Source organism: Triticum aestivum, chromosome 7D (assembly GCF_018294505.1).
Source record: "Triticum aestivum cultivar Chinese Spring chromosome 7D, IWGSC CS RefSeq v2.1, whole genome shotgun sequence".
Taxonomy (NCBI): domain Eukaryota; kingdom Viridiplantae; phylum Streptophyta; class Magnoliopsida; order Poales; family Poaceae; genus Triticum; species Triticum aestivum.
The window spans coordinates 327,962,778-327,978,500 of NC_057814.1; positions in this window are offsets into that span (position 1 = coordinate 327,962,778).

Genomic DNA, 15,723 nt, shown 5'->3' on the forward strand with positions numbered 1-15,723 from the left:
CGCCCGTTTACGGCCCATGTGGACCCATTTATCTGACGGCCCGAGGCCCACCAATTCTACGGCCCGTTGGAGGCCCATTTATCCGACGACCCGTAGGAGGCCCATTTATCCGACGGCCCGTTGGAGGCCAATGGATCCTACGGCCTGTAGCAGGGTCAAGGTTACCACGGTCTGTATATTGCCCATGGTTGTTGCGACCACTAGATAACCAGGCAAAAAGAAGACTAGGAATAAATAAGCCCGAAACTAACGCTAGGCTATTAAGGCTTGCACAAATTACATCCACTGGGCATCAAAGTTCGACACCAGTGCAAATATAGGGAACACCCTACACTATACAAAAATGGCTTGCTGTTTTCTTCAGCCGGTGGCTGCACGTTAAGAACTAATTTTGCATCACAACAAAACAAATTACAACCATAAAACAAAAGGAAGGTTAGCATAAAAGTTAACAGTCCGGCAGATAAATGCACCACCAGAAGTTTAGAAGCTCAGTTCATTTGACCTGGCTGTTATGTTTTCTTGTTGTATTGTCCGATGGAGCACCATAATCTCCGCCTTCATTTATCCTAGGCTCCTGAACAACATAGAAAATGTCTGATAGTCTGGTTTCAAAACCATGCATATCTTGACGACATCGAACAATGGTTGTCCTTGTTTCACAAAGGGTCTCTGTTAGGGAATGGACTTGTGTCTGGAGCGCAGATATAACATTGTTTTGAGCTTGCATATCTTGATCATGAGGCAGTTTGGACGAGGTTGCCTTAACAACCAACCCAGTGTTACGCAAGAACATGCTTTTGGCACTGTTAGTGGACAGGTACTGACCCACTGCAGCAAGAGGTGACATTGCGGTTATAGTTGCCTCGTCACCTTCAAAAGGTGGCGGTTGCACCATTTTTTCCATAGCTTGCTGAAAAGTTGAGTTTTTTACATTAGTAGTACCAGAACAGAAGATATTAAGGAGGTAGCAAAACCAAACAAAATAGCTTTGGTCTATATACAGAACTTATTCTGGTGAACCCGTGTAAAATATTAGTTGTATTTTACTACAAAGTACATAATAAAACTAGGTTCCAAACATATGACCATGTACCATGGCTAATGTATTGTCTATTTCTTCACATTGTATTGACAGCTAAGGATAAAGAGACAAAGTTTATAATACGGTAAGCATAGTATGGCATCATTCATATCACAAAACAACTGAGAACAGACAAACAGACAATTGTAACGTTGTGTGGGCAAGTCCAGCACAGAACTAGACTACAGATCAAGATCAAAGGAACATCACTCCTCTCTTTTAAACCTTGTAAGGTGCAATGATACGCTAAGACAATTGTGTATAAAATTGAAAAGAGTAATAGACATTGGCTGCAAACCATGCAGTTCAATGCACGAGTCAGAGTAAGTAGTAGTTAAAAGGCATGGGGATTAAGGACTTACAACAACGGCTTTGACTGGTGTAGTCATGCCCTTCATCTTGCTGGTGTGACAGTCCTTGAAGATTTCTACAGCATTTGGTTCGGGTACTTTTTGGTCCTTGCGGGCTTTCCTCTACATTTGGAACAAGTCAATATAGATCTGATAATATGGCACAGTGAAAAGAGTGAAACAACAGCTAATTACAAGAGCCTCGCAGTGTGCAATATAGCTACGAGATCCTGTCGTCTGTTGGAATTTCACTTTCGTACGGTTGGCCTTGTTCTTCGAACAATTCACCTACAAGAAGATAGATTTGTGAGGTACATGCATAAATAGGAGTTCAACATGTGATCTGATCACATACATTATAACGTACCTGATACTTTGGATCAGACCAGTGTTTAACGAGGCCTCTCCAGTCTTCATCCGATATATTTTCCACTGGAGATGTTTGGGCAAGTTCACTGTTAGCCTTGCCTTCAAAATGAGTATTCCTCAAGTTATACCAATACTATCGCAGAGTAGACTTGAAAACACGGGTGCAAGCTTGTCTGGTTACATCATCTTGGCTATCCAACTTGAACCTCATCTGTTGAAAATTATGGGAGTCTCATTACCAGCAACCTAGAAAGTATGGGACAGAGCAAGACGATATTACTAGTTTCCATAGATAACCATGCTTACAGATAAATGGTCGAGGAAGGTGTTGAACTGGGTTTCGTCTTTGTCATTCCTGTACCGAATCCACGTTGGGAGGATACGTGCACGACACCTAACGCCAACCGCTACCTCTAATACTAACTTGGCTGACTCTATAGCATCACATGGCCTTTTTAAACCTGCCTCAAAACGGATCTCCATTCTTCCTCCTCTAGATTTAGTTAACCTATGGAGCATTATCCCTGATGTTTGTTTCCTCTTGTGCCTATTTACTAGTCCAACAATGAACATAGGAAGTGTTAGTGTACATCAAATTGTGAGACTACATATAAAGAAGCATGCAACTGTAACTTGACTCCAGCAACTACCTTCTTGTTGTTGAAGCTCACAAGGTTCATTTGATCTTGCCAACTCGTCTCGTGTCAAGTGCTTCGGAAGTAGTGTCAGGTGGCAAGGGAGTGCTAGCTGAGTTGACAAATGAGTAACTCGTGCAGCTGGTAGTACTGTGGAAGGTGTTGTAACAACTAGAGCTGTCTCTGCTTGTTTGGTGGCAGGTATTACTTTCTGTTTGGCTTGTTTTGCAGCTCGTGTAGCACGGGATACCCCGTTTGTACAATTTTACGCTGGACTTTGACCTTCTATTGCACCATCAATACCAGCAGAATCTGCATAATTCTTCCGCTTCTGTTTCCGTGTGTCCTTAGTACTAACACCATCCCCTATCATTCTGTGTTCCTTCCTCTTTCTCTGTGCCATGTTAAGTCAAGCTGACAAGAAAAAGGAATAAAAATTTGTTCTTCAGAACAAATTGATGTGTGATACAGACAAACCGAACTTTGATATTAGACAACCACATGATAGGAAGATGTAATATGTATGAAAAACAGGACATCATGAGATAATCAGAACTATGATGTGTAAACTAAGCAGAAGGCATTTCACTAAATTAGAAGCAATGCAATTGAAGGTAGACACCATATGATAGATGCTACAAATATCGCTCTGCCAAGTTAACAGTGTCTCGTCATAACTGGCGTTTAAAAAAATGTGAAGTAGTACAAGAAATAAATCATATGCAAGATGCAAACAACATCACACTACCAAGTTAAAGGTCTCTTGTCATTAGTGCCATTGCATATTCACAGCTTATGATGTGTAAACTAAGCAGAAGGCATTTCAACAAATTAGAAGCAATGAAAGCTAGACACCATATGTAAGACGCAACGAATATCACTCTACCAAGTTAAAACTGTCTCGTCATTAGTGTCATTTCAACAAATTAGTAGTACAAGCTAGAAAATAATACGAGATGTAAACTATATCAGACTCCCAAGTTAAGCGTGTCTTGTGAAAAGTGATTGTTGCAGGTTACACAACAGTAGTACTTTGATGTAAGAACATCGTGTGATAGACAGATATTTTATGTTCTAGAAACAGGAACACGTGTCTTATTCACAAGTATAATGTGTAAAGTAAGCAGATGTAATTAAACAAAATTAGAAGCAATACAAGCTAGACATCATACATAACATGCAACCACATATAACAGTGCCATGTTAGCGGGAGCACCTGTGATGGTGGACAAGGGTGGACGTGCTTATCACATAGCTACTTTGAGTGTCTATGCATGTGTTGTCTTCCAAATCTTGTTGGGGGGATGGCCAAGTAGAACGTGGAGAGGCCCTCCGTTTGTAAGAAGCACCTTTATCCACTGCCTTGCTAATTTCCTTCTGCTTTATTGATTTTGCATTGTCAAGTAAAACCGACAATAAAAAGCAATAAAATCCACTCTTCAGAACTCATTCATGCATGATACTAACAATCACTACCTTGATGAAAGGAAAACACATGATAAGAGGATGGAATATGTATGAAAAACAGGACGACATGGCATATTCACAACTATTTGTGTAAACTAAGCAGAAGTAATTTAATCAAATTACAAGCAATACAAGTGAGATACCGTATGCAACATGCAAGACAATATCACACCGCCAAGCTAGAGAAAGCACCTGGGATGCCGGTTTCACCGGAAGACCACCATTAGTCCCTGCCTTATTTTTTCCTTCCCATTTCTTAATTATATTGCCTTGTCAAGTCAAACCCACAAGAAAAATGAATAAAAAATTGCTTTTCAGAACTCATTGATCACTACTGCAGGTTGCTGCTAACGCGACACTACGATCAGAGACCCTTCGACGAAACTATGTGCGATGCCATAATCGCAAACAGTGGTGTAAAAAACTCGTCAAAAAAGGTGCAAAACGTTTGCGATGGAGGATGCATCAAACACGGTTCAGATTTTAGTTGCGTGTGCGATGTAGGGCATACGGTTCAGCTCAATTAACTGTTTGCGATGAGGAGGAACAAAAGAAACGGGCAGCCAGATGAAGGTGTGTGCGATGTACAACATACGGTTCACTCGGATGAACTGTTTGTGATTAGGCAACACAAAAGAAACGGTCAGCCTGATCAAGGTGTGTGCAATGTACAGCATACGGTTCACTCGGATGAACTGTTTGTGATTAGGCAAGAGAACATAAACGGTTCAATATAACAAGATGTGTGTGATATGCGGCAAACAGATTTGTAATCAGAAATGTGTGCGAAGACCAATAATAACACAGACGATTGCTTCTAATAAGACGTATGTGATATGCTCTGTCTACACAACATCTATTGGCCATTGTGGGACGAGCGGTCATCCAGATATGCCATAAGGATGCGAAGAGGCATTCCTATCAGCAAGGACTAACTGTTCCACCAGTAGCTCATGTAAGAAAACTATCAAGTTAAGTGTGCTCAGGCTGGAGCAGCCATCAGATGGGTGACTAGATGGGTAGTTTTGTTGATGTTAAATTAACTGATAGGATGACCGAAATGACCCATTCCCTTAGCTAATTTAACCTCGAGGTCCTTGTTTTTTTAACAGATGTTAAAGAAGGTCTACCGCATTACTTTTTGACAATGTGCAATACATGGCATACAGTTGATCCATCCGACCTGTTTGTGATGGAATAGGCCGTGTGTTTTGTGGGCAAACGCTTACTAGTATTCAACCGCTTGGAATTGATGAATTCATCACCGACGGGTTCCCTAGTGTGGTCCGTGTTCATCTGATCATCATCTACTTCTTGTGCTAGCTCGATGTTCCTTATTCTATGCTAAGTTTTCATTAATTGATGGCGTTTTATGAACACGCCACCGTTTCCCGCCATTTCCTCACCTGTTTCCCGCCATTTCCTCACCTGTTTCCCGCCACCCTGCTATATTGCGCATAGGGGGCGCGAGACGCACAGAGGCGACAAGCGCAGCCTGTAGCACATCCATCTTTTCCAAGCATGCCAACCCACCAAAGTGCCGCCTCTGCCATCAACCTCGTCGACGAGCAGGCGGCACGGCCCGTCGAGGCCGAGGCGCTCCCCGGCAACGCGATGGACGACGCCGTGATGCGCGTCATCGCCAGGGTTGAGCATACCTTTGGCGCATGGCGCTTGAGCGCCGCGGATCAAGATAGGCATGGCAGCGCCGACAAGCTGCAGCTCGCCGCACAACATGATCGATGGCGCGCCGCAGAGCAAGCTAGGCGCGTCCGCGCCGATTGGCTGCGGCTCGCCGCACGGCGAGACTGTTGGAGCGCCGCAGAGCGAGAGGTGCGGCGCGCCGCACAACAAGAGCGGATCCATCGACGCTTGCCTGCTGTCGACACGGTGTCGCAGCTGGGTACACGTCCCGTCAGTACCCCCATTCCTCGCCAGGAGTGGGCAGAGGCCCGCAGCGCCGTACTTGCACCAGAGGCTGGCCGCGCCGTACTTGCACCGGACGCCCGCCGCGCCGTTCGCATGGGTGCCACCGTTCGCCTTGTCCGTGGCCCACTGGATGCCAACACGCTGGTCCATAGGCTCGACCGCCTCCTTGGCCCAGGTGTCCACCTGGGCACAGTAGAGGAACATGGCCGTCGCATCCTCGAGCTGGTGATCTCTGATGAAATAGCCAACTTGGAGCTCGAGATCGCGCTCCAGATGTACAGCGAGCGTGTCAACCGCTTGGACGAACGCCTGCACGAGTTCATGAAGAGCCAAGAGCTACCCTAGGCAAGGGCTGCTGGTCATGGTCTCATGGACGCGTTTTATGTTGAAAAGTCGTTTCGACGTGGATAGCTATGTATTCACAGCAATCATAGTATTGCTCTGTTTATTGCTCTGTTTTAATGTGTGTATATACGCTTTCCATTCTATATATGTGGATGATAACAGGTAGATTCAAATTAGTATACAAAAACATATATATATATATATATATATATATATATATATATATATATGTCTATTCTGCTAATATTAGCAGAATAACTATCCTGATAACACTTACGCACTGCTCGCTCAATGCAAGTGCACGTCACTGTTTGAACCAAGTGTGCTGCAGTACTCACGCGAGTGAACTTCCCGTCGCAAAAAACTGCATGCAGTGTTTTTCCGGTACTGTTTTCGCTCTAGTTTTTTAACCGTTAGTCGGAACAATGCGTGTAATATACCATTGAAAAGCTATGGATTAGGCGCTACTTCGACATGTTGAACATTTTTCGAGATTCCATATGGTTTAAGAGCAGTTTTGAAAATGGTGCGGCCCATGACGAGTGGCAGCGAGCGTTTTTTCGCTATTTCTTCTAAACCGCTTGTCGGAATGAAGCAAATGATACACCGTTGGAAAGATATCATCGAGGCGCATCTTTTAAATATCTATTATTTTCTCTAACTCGTTACGGTTTAAGATCAGTTTCAAATTTACTAAATCGCGGATTTTTTTTTTAATTTTTTGAAATTTTTGGTACTGTTTTCGCTCCAGTTTTTTAACCGTTTGTCGACACGAGGCGTGTAATATACCGTTGGAAAGCTATGGACGGGGCGCAACTTCCATATGTTGAAATGGTTTTTAGATTACTTACGGTTTTAAGTTAATTTTGAAAATCATGCGGCGGACGACGAGTGGCAGCGGCCGTTTTTCGCGAAATTTTTACAAACCGCTGGTTGGAATGATTCAAAAGATATGCCATTGGAAAGATATCAATGAGGCGTAACTTTTTCGTGTAGAACACTCTCTCTAATTATTTACGGTTTAAGAGGAATTTTGAATTTACCAAAATGCGGACACTCTGTTTTTCGCAACACCCAAATCGACGTGCGTACTTCATCCGACTGAAAACCACACTGCATCGGATGAAAAACTGCACGGCATCAGACGGGTAAGAGAACTGCATGGTTTCTTTTTTGTGGGACATAAATTTTTGAAGACGAGGAAGAAAACCGCACTGCATCAGACGGACTAGCGGACTGCATGGTTTCTTTTTTGTGGACGTAAACTTTTGAAGACAAGGAAGAAAACCGCACTGCTTTTAAACTGAAAACCGCACTGCATCAAACGGGCAAGCGAACTTCATGATTTCTTTTATTTATACATAAATTTTCTTGCACGAGTTTTTGTTGTCTTTTTTCGACTTTTTTTATCAACGCAAGTGGACCGCAGATACGAGGGCGAGTGAACCGCGACATATATCAAAGTGAACGGCATGGTTTCTTTTATTCAAACGTAATTTTTTCAAGGACGAGAAAGTAGAGTGCACTTCACATCGGGTGTAAATGAACCACAACACTATCAAGAAGTGAACCGCATTACTTTTCTCCGCTTCCGTAACAATTTTTTTTCTTTTTGCACTTACGAGATGAACAACATCAGACGCCCGATCACACTGCTTTCAGACGGAAAACCGTACTGCATCAGACGGACAACCGAACTGCATGGTTTCTTTTGCCAAACAGAAATTTTTCCAGACATTTTGCAACATGTTTGACAAGTACTCCCTCAATTTTTTTACAAAACACAATGTACTGCATGCGTGGGGTTGCCAAACTGCATTTGTTTCTCTCAACAAATTTAATAACAATTTTTGTCAGCAAATTTAATAACAATTTAAAATGCCACTCGGTTGTTGGGCTGCCGAACTGCGTGGGGTTGCCAAACTGCATGGCAATAGAGAAAAAATGAACAGGAAGATGTCGTTTTGGTGTCTCCACGATTTTTATGCACTTCACATTGGGAGCAAGTGAATCGCGACACTAGCGAGAGTGAACATTGACAGTACCCAAAGTGAACCGCATCTTTGACACATTGTTTCCTGGATTTTACTTCAACAAGTCTCAAAACAAAAAATACAAATTCAATCATGTCCCTTGTCTTTTTGTGCAACAGCTCATAGTACCAAAGTGTACTGCTTTGTAAAGTCAACGATGGCTGCGTGCCCCCACCGTGTGGGCTGCTCCAGCGATGAGTATACGGAACCACACCCACTATACATGCCCGAGTCACCAAACCACACCTGGTACACAATGAACTTCTTGCATTACTGTCAAAATTAAAAGGCACACGACATGCCACAATTATATGCACGAGCTCGTCACTGGGTGGCACTGGGAGATCACCAGGCCCCCATGGTACGGAACTAGTACTTGCCAAACTCACCTGCATAGTGGACCGTAGCACGCCGTCGTAGGCCATTTGGTGCTACTCACGATGAAGCCGGCGCCCAACGTGGCGATGTGTACTGCAGAACGTGTCACACGAGGGGAACTACACAATCCAAAATCTGAATAAAGAGGAAAAGAGACTTTTTTTGAACTGCCCATGAGCGGCTACTGCTCATCGGGGGCATCGTGGCTGCCGCTGACTCTCCTCGCGGTACTGCTGTACCGCAAACCGCCGGAAAGATCCAATCGTCCACCACGGCTAGAGCCCACTTTCCCTGCATACAGATAAACAAAAAAAAGGGTGGCGCTGCGGACTCCACACCGAATTGCATCTCTTTTGGGCTGGTCCGCTGGTGCTTGGTGTACTACACCGCTCGCGATGCCGAACGGTACCACACCGGAAACCGAATTGCATGAACGACGTGGAGATAAGAGAGGAAGGGAGGAGATAGCAGCAACTAGGGGTGGTCGCAGGCGAAGCGAGAGTGGAGGAGGAGCAGCAGTCCTCGTCCTTCTCCCGTGTGGTAGATGGCGATGGACGGGGTGAGCCACCAGGCGAACTACAAGGGCGCCATGGATCCCTGCAGATCTATCAGTCATGTGGGGCGGGGTGGGGGGTGCTCCTTCACCTGTGGCCGCCACTCAGGGAGGGGGGCAGCGTCACCCGCGAGGCAGGGGGCGCGGCGGCCTGCGCCGAGCGACGACGGGTGCTACGGGCACGACGTCACTGGAAGGAGGAGGTGCACCATGGCATGGGATCTCGCCATATGAGGAGGTGAGGAGGTGGCCGGCGGCGAAGGAGGTGGGGGCAACAGGGGTAGGAATTGGCCAGGGCATGTGGGAGCTGGGGGCAGCGAGGGGTTTGCCCGGGGCTGGGAGGGAGGTGCGGGCGCCGTGGGGATCCGGCAAGCCCGCTGGCCGGTGGCGGAGGGAGGTGGGAGGAGGCGGCAGGGCGGGACGTGGTTGGGCGGCGTCGGGGCGGGATGTGGTTGGGCAATAATCCCTCCTGGGGCTAGTATTCCGGCAGCCCCTCGCCGGCAGCTCCCTGGTGCGCGGCGTCTTCCCAGTGCGGAGGGAGTAATCCGGCTCCTCCGCCTCGCAGCGCTTGACATACCGATCTGCCTCTTGCTGGCGGACGCGCGCGGCCGATCTTGCCATTTCGTTGGGCACCCACCGGAGCTCCTCGTCAGTGGCATGCTGGAGTTTATCGGCCCACCTCCACGCAGCGATGAGGCGCCCAGCGCCTATGACCTTCCTCGAGAAGTACCCGTCTTCGTACACCTCCTCGGCACGACGACGCGCCCACCCCCAAAGCTCCTCTGCCTCTTTTTTCCAGGTGGCATCACGGGCTTCACAGGCCGCGTGGTACCTGGCTTCCTCCTTCGCCATCTCCTTCTTGAAAACCACTTGCCTGGCTTTCTCAGCCGGCGGCAGCGACTTCCATAGACAAAGATTGTACTAGCCCCAAAACCAATCCAAATTTGGGGGGTCCAATGCAACCTCGTCAGGCGGCGCGTAGGGGTCCTCGTCGCTGCTAATCGAGTGAGCGTCCTCGGGGGACGGCGACTCCTCGTCGGCGCGTGGGCAGACCGGCGGCGCCATGGCGGAGATTTGAGAGAGAGAGAGAGGGCGAGCGAGGGGAGGATGTAGATGAGAATGCAGGCGGGACAACGTGAGCAAGGTAGTATTTATTGGCGGCCGGAATCTAGATCGACGGGGACAGTACAGACGCTGGTCGCCGGAATTTACGAGTACTGTAGTTTGAATTACACACGATTCCCGCAAGAAAATCCGTGTGTGAACATAATAGCTGACGGTTTCCAATACAAAACCGTGTTTGATTAATGATCCCCGCCAATCACCTACCAAACATCGAGCTATGAGATAGAGTGCCAATCGTGTGGGGGCCGGTTGTCTTGCCAGATATTTACATTTTCTTTTTTGAACACCAGATATTTACATCGTCTGATGATTTTTTAACTCGCACACAAGTACACAAAAATATGATTTTTCAAACCGTTATGGTTAGGCGTTGTATGTAGATGTAGTTCAAATTTGAATTATGGTCTTTAAATGGTTAGCAAATCAATTAAATGTCTTTAAAAGGTCAAATGACCCCTAAAATTTTCCAAATTTTCACATGAGAGTTGTATTAGTGCACGTTAAACGTAGGAAAAAATTTGAAGGCCGTAAGAGGAACCTATCTCCCGTCCGTCATCGAACATGTATTGTTCCCTCTCGGAACCACAGACCTTCTAGTGAGTTGCTCCAGTTTGTGAGGGGTGTGTGTCCAAACTTTCGTCAAACATGCCAATTTTTTTACCACATCATCTTGGTGGCATGACATTAAATCAAGCAAGGTTTCATGTTTTTCTGATCGTTTTTTCATTTTTTGGAATTAAAATGCCATGGCACTCCATGCATGTGCCCATGCCTTGAGACCAATATGTTTCAAAATTCCTTCTAATTTACTGCACATGGAATTAACTCGCACACAAGTACACAAAAATATGATTTTTCAAACCGTTATGGTTAGGAGTTGCATGTAGATGTAGTTCAAATTCGAATTACGGTCATTAAATGGTTAGAAAATCACTTAAATGTCTTTAAAAGGTCAAATGACCCCTAGATTTTCCAAAATTTCACATTACAATTGTAGTAGTGCACGTTAGACGTAGAAAATTTTTGAAGGCCATAAGAGGAAGCTATCTCCCGTTCGTCATCAAACATGCATTGTTCCCTCTCGGAACCACGAACCTTCTAGCGAGTTGCTTCGGTTGGTGAGGGGTGTGTGTCCAAACTTTCGTCAAACATGCCAATTTCTTTAGCACATCATCTTGGTGGCATGACATTACATCAACCAAGGTTTCATGTGTTTCTGATTTTTTTTTGAATTAAAATGCCATGTCACTCCATGCATACGTATGCATGCATGTGTCCATGTCGTGAGACAAATATGTTTGAAAATTCTTCTAGTTTATCGCACATGGAATTAACTCGCACACAAGTACACAAGTATGATTTTTCTAACCGTTTTGGTTAGGCGTTGCATGTAGATGTAGTTCAAATTTGAATTACGGTCATTAAATGTCTAGAAAATCACTTAAATGTCTTTAAAAGGTCAAATGACCCCTAGAATTTTCAAAAAATTCACATTACAGTTGTAGTAGTGCACTTTAGACGTAGAAAAAAATTGAAGGCCGTAAGAGGAAGCTATCTCCCGTTCGTCATCAAACATGCATTGTTCACTCTCGGAACCACGAGCCTTCTAGTGAGTTGCTCCGGTTTGTGAGGGGTGTGTGTCCAAACTTTTGTCAAACATGCCAATTTTTTTACCACATCATCTTGGTGGCATGACATTACATCAACCAAGGTTTCATGTGTTTCTGAATTTTTTTCGAATTAAAATGCCGTGTCACTCCATGCTTAATTGTGTCATAGCCGTTAGGCCAATATGTTTGAAAATTCCTTCCAATTTACTGCACATTGAATTAAATCGCACACAAATACACGAAATATGAGTTTTTAAACCGTTATGGTTAGCTGTTGCGTGTACATGTAGTTCAAATTTCAATTGCGGTCATTAAATGGCTAGAAAATCACTTAAATGTCTTAAAAGGTCAAATGACCCCTGAAATTTTCCAAAATTTGACATGACAGTTGTATTAGTACTACAAAATTTCTTGTTCATTTAAAACACCATCCGTTGCCACTTTACTCCAAATTTGTCTTTCACAGCTAATAAAAAATATCTACAACATCACACAAAGTTGTTTTCTAGGAACCGTTTGTTATGAAAATATCTAGGTCTATTTAAGTCTCCCTCTTAAGCTTCGCCGGCTCGTCTGCTCCGGTGCCGGCAACCCCCGAATACACGAATCTTGATCCCCATTCCCGCACCCCCTTCTTGCAAAGATGACGCCGTGGAAACGCTTCATGAAGGCCCGTACGATGGCCACGTCCCCGCCAAGCGCCGCCGCCTGCGCCGAGAGCGCGGCCGCCTATGCCGAGAGTGACGCCGCATCCTCATTAAGCACGGCCGCTTCCGCCGAGAGGGTGTCTGCGGCAGCCGACAGGGCAGCTGCAGCAGCTGAGACGGCTGCAGTAGCTGCTGCTTCGGCGGCTGCAAACGCCGAGAGCGCTCGAGCTGTCGTCAGTGCCGCTGATGTCTCCCTGGCCCGGGTCGAGGCCATCCACGCCAAGATCGAGGATGCACACGCCAAGATATTCCAGGCCACCTCGGACTCCAGCATGCAACCCTCAACGTCTGAAAAGGTGGCGGTGGCCATGGAGCACGTGCTTCCTCATGAGGTCGCCGAGCGGGAGATGGAGATGCAGGAGGCGTCGGAGATCGAGGAGCGTCGGGAAGAGGAGTTGCGCGTGGCCGAGGTCGAGGTAGAGAAGAGTCTGTCCATCGAGGAATCGGCGGTGGAGTACCAACGCGAGCTCTGGCACAACCACTACTACGAGTACTACAACCTTGAGGGCGGCGCCGAGGACGCTGTCGACTTCAGCAGGGGGGACGCGGAGTCCACCAACGGCGGCATGTCGCCAGGACAAGTCATCGACGTCTCATCTCACACCGGCAATGCATAGGCCGGCGCGGCAGCGGATTTGTTAAAATTATGCGTACTTAGGCTTTGTTTTTAATGCTGGTCTTTTGTTAGAGCAATGTTTAGGTCAACTGGCTCTGTTTAATTACTAAAATTGCTCGATTCAGTAAGTGTGGTTTGTTTGCTGTATGCTCTTTTGTGTGCCCAAATTAGCAAGCGATGTTAATTTATGCAATGACATACCCGGGGAAATTTCCACCAAAATTTGAATTATCAAACTCATCCCATGCGCGTAAAGCAGAAGAATCGTTTGCGATGCACACAATCGTTCAAAGTGAATGGTCCGGCGACACCGCGCGCAAAGTTTCCCTCCACATTTCCAAAATTTTGGTCTACCGCCAAAATATCTACCCCCCCCCCCTTCCCCACCCCCTTTTCTCCCCGACCACAAGTCACATTTCCCCTGTTTCCTCCTTCCTTCCTTCCTTGCTAAGCTATAGCCGCTTCCTCGCTCTCGCCGTCTCGCATCCTACCGCCGGGGTCGCCAAGGTCTTCTTCAAAGACCTCTCCAACGGTTCCTCCTCTGGCGACTACTCCTTCACCACCCGGGTATGCCGCTCTTCTCTCTCTCGGGCTATGGCTTGGAATGAAGGATTTTTACCCGACGGTCGATTTGAGTCATTTCTTCCTCTTGTAGCTCCCTAGGACCATCAGTGGCAACGAACAGAGCGGGGTGGCTGAAGATCTATCTGCTCGTTGTCACCATCAATCTCCATGCGTGAAGCTAGTTGCGTTTGATTCTGTGGACAGTGGTTGGAACTTTCTGGCATGTGCAGAGAAGGTTAGACCCTCTTTCGTTGTTACAAATCATTTGTTAGATGTGATTTAGACACTGTCACGGTCCCAACCCATTGATACCACACCTTCAACCAAACGCATCCTAAGACAGTGTCACAGTTTGTACCTACTATGTTAAATTGTTGCCATCTCATCAGCGGTGCCATTAGAAAATTATTTGGCACCGCTTCAGCAGTTTGTGCAGCCAACTTTGGTCCACACATCTGAGCAGCCAAGCAGTAAAATACTAAATCTTTATGGCATGAAGGAACTGGGCATCGGAGCAACTACGTGCTCTGGAGTCCGGGTCCCTAATTTTCTTCCCGCTACATCGGCTCGCTAGTGCAGGGCACCAGTGCGAGATGTAACAACAGTTGTCTTTACACCAGTTTTGGCATACATAGTGGACGGCCTTAGTGCTATTAGTTCTATGTTACTAAATTTGTGCATGTACACACCTGTTAGTATCAATTTGCTGTCATCCAAACACTGTCGCTATGCTGTTGCAGTTATATTTACCTTCCTCATAAAATGTTCAATTTGTTATTTATTGTACATGAGTAAGAACTTGTAGTGTCATTGTAGTTAATTATAGCTTCTGATGTTCCAGAATGTGGTTGTTGTCTCAGTACCAATTATTTCATTTGCACATTGATCATTTTGAGAACATATGTCATAATTAACATGTTTCTTCAGTTTTTCAAAATAAGCATTGGTGATTTTTTATGTTGCTATAAACCCATTTCCCCTACAATTGTTACTGATCTAGTTTTAAATATTATAGGATGAACGGAAGTGTTCTTACTTGGAGTGGGTTGATCAAGAGTGGCCACAGTCTTTGAAGATGTGCCTAGCGAAGCTCTGGAGCATGTATGAGGAAGAGAACACACGTAGGCTTAGAGAAAGTCTTGTCAACGCTAAGCATATTTCAAGATGCGGGATAAAAAGTTGAAGGTGGAGAATGAGCTCAGATTTTTTTAAATCAGACTATGCTAAGATGGTGTTGGCGAAGGAGGAGGCACTTTCCCAGTTGGCCCGTGCAAAACGAGTTCTTACTAAACTAAAAGCAGATGTGGATAAGACGAGCCTAGATGATCTCGATTAGGGAAATGAATATATTGTTCTTATGAAGTTGAACTAGCTATATGTTGTACTGTGCTGTTTTCATGTAGCTACCATACTATGATGTTATAATATATTTATGTGCCTGATATGAAATTGGCAAACAACTGTTCGATATGAAATGTGAATTTGCGTAATACTGTAATTATTAATTGTAAACTAATAAACTTGCTAAATGTGTCATGGACCTTTGCAAACGGTTCTAGCAGTAAAAGCGCTTGTGATGGATAGCCCAATGCCACACAGTTTTCTTCATCAAATCGTGTGTGATATAGTTGATAAAAGCAAACAGTTAACCAATGCAGACCGTGTGTGATAGGTACACCTTTCACACACAAGCCTACACATAAAACTGTGCGGGATGTATGTCCGAACGGAAACGTTTTCCCTGGATTGACTGTGTGGGATGTACATACGAACGGAAACGTATTCCTTGGATTGACTGTGTGTGATGTACATACCTACAGAAATGATTTTCTGGGATTCACCGTGTGCGATGTACATACCTACGGAAATGATTTCCTCGTGTTACCGTGTGGGATGTACATACCTACGGAAATGATTGGGTTTTGATGCCTCACCCGATCGCACACGGCCCCAGCCTG